Below are 2167 nucleotides of genomic sequence, written 5' to 3'. Positions count from 1 at the left end.
TTAGCCAAGGACATGCTAACGTTGCTGGGTTCAGATTCACCGATGTTATTCATTCATTCATAGTTATTGCGTGTTGGTAATATTTCCTCCCTTTGGTGAAATATTCACTTTGCAAGTTGCCCTGTTGTTGTCGTTTTTAGGGATGTGTAACCAAACTTTCGAGCGTTTGTACCGCTTGGGCGCCATGTTTACTGTTGACTGCTGGCTGCACTGGACTCGCCACGCAACGTTGCGTGGTGACGTCATTCGTGCCCACTGGAATCGATAAGGGATTCGTTTGCAAAATCGCCAAACGATTCCAAGGAATGTGCATCCCTATGCACATGTAACCCCCCAATCAGCTGGCAGAGCAGCAGTTAGCATTGGGCATGAGGGAGGGTAAAGAGGAACAGGAGCTGGTAGGCCATGCAGTTAGTGTGTTTGTTCCAAGTTCAGCTTGTCACGGCATTTGGCCTAAATGCCCAATCCTTTGTTACATGAATATTTGTTGGTAGCTGTCAGGATGTGGAAAGAATGTCAACACATCTGACTAGAGATGCTTAACTCGAATCTTTTGGGCAATCCGGGCTGATCGGATCATTTCAAGGAGGGGATTCAAGTTATACGGATCACTTGAATCACTTGAGTCACTTATTAAAAAAAAAAAACCCTTCTGCCGTTTAGTGGCTATGCGCCTCGCCTTTTTTTTTTGTCCCATTTATCAATTCATTTTGATAAATCAAAGAGCAGCCTACGGCTACAAGTTCATTCATTTATTTTTGTCAAGTAATAATTCAATGCCATTTTATCTGAAAGCCAGACACAACAGCTAGTGTGTGCATTTACACAGCGACAAATGTGGTAGCATTAGGTGAGGCAATGCTGAGTTTAGACCTACAAGTAAACAACATGGAATGATCTTGCCCTCCCTATATCACTAAATGATTATTTTTCAACGACTGTACAAGATGCATGAAGCCACGCTAACCGAGCCTGTAGCGAGGTACAGAGGCTTCAGCAGTCAGATGGGTTGACGACAATCCTTGCTGCCGGCTGGGCGCTCGAGACAGAATCGAAACTTAAAAAGATCCGAGTTGGCAGGGATTCGCTACTTGCCCGTCTGACCGCTGAATCGCTGGCTCTGGGTGACTCAGCGGTCAGACGGGCAAGTAGCGAATCCATGCCAACTCGGTGCCTTTTAAGTTTCGATTCTGCCGCGTGACTCGACTGGCCGTGAGTCACCCAGAGCCGGCATGATTCGCCAGACTCAGGCACCCGCTTCCTTGACACAGAAACAACTCAATATACGATCTGACCGAGCAAGGATCCGTCATGAAGTGGTGCTGGCTTAACTAGAGAAAAAAATGCAACGGTACGAAGTTGGAACATAAGTCGTGTTTTTATTGAATAATAAGAGCCGAGCGTGAGCAGAGTGAGCCGTTCGAGCGAGCAGTTACGAGTCAGCGGGGATTCGTCCCGTCCGGACGGATCAGTAGGGGGCATGGCTCACTTAAGCAACAAACGGGCTCGTGACAAACGGGGCGGGAGTTAGGTTTCGTTTCACTCAGTGTGTGTCTGTGACTGTGTGTTCGTGACTGAACACCATGCTAGAGAATGACTGTAGCCTACTAGGCAACTAAAGGCTGATTCATACTCGGCGCAACCTCGCTCATACTAGCTGGTCGCAAATGGCGCAAACGGTCACGTGTCCCAAAATTCCGCCACGCCCCACTTCGCAAGCTAGAAAATCCTCGCGCGGCGCAAGGGCGCGCACACAACTTTTTTTCTGACTTCGCGCGCGCTCAACCGGAAACAGCTGACCAAGAAAAAGAAAAAATTAACACTGCAGAGACCGCGGTGACCGAGAGGATGCGCCTCTACAAACATCTGTACGACACGTCTATGAAGTTACACTGGGACAACGTTTGACAAAGTTCGTCTTGTTGCAAAGGACGAACAATCCACCATCTCTTCTGTTTTTGCCGCAGCCGCTTAGCTCTGAGATACATATACAGTTCTACACCCAGAGTAAATTCATTCCGCATCAGATGTGCCAGCCTCTGCTGACGTGACACCACAGGTGGCATTGTGTATGCTTTCTTCGTATGCTTTTCTTCGTATGCTTTTCAGCTTGTTTCCTCAACAGTGACGCTCGCTGGTCTGGAGAGAACTGCAAATGTGACGCATT

The sequence above is a fragment of the Odontesthes bonariensis genome, chromosome 2 (genome assembly GCF_027942865.1).
Source record: "Odontesthes bonariensis isolate fOdoBon6 chromosome 2, fOdoBon6.hap1, whole genome shotgun sequence".
NCBI classification, from domain to species: Eukaryota; Metazoa; Chordata; class Actinopteri; order Atheriniformes; family Atherinopsidae; genus Odontesthes; species Odontesthes bonariensis.
Note: the sequence above shows the minus strand (reverse complement) of the source record.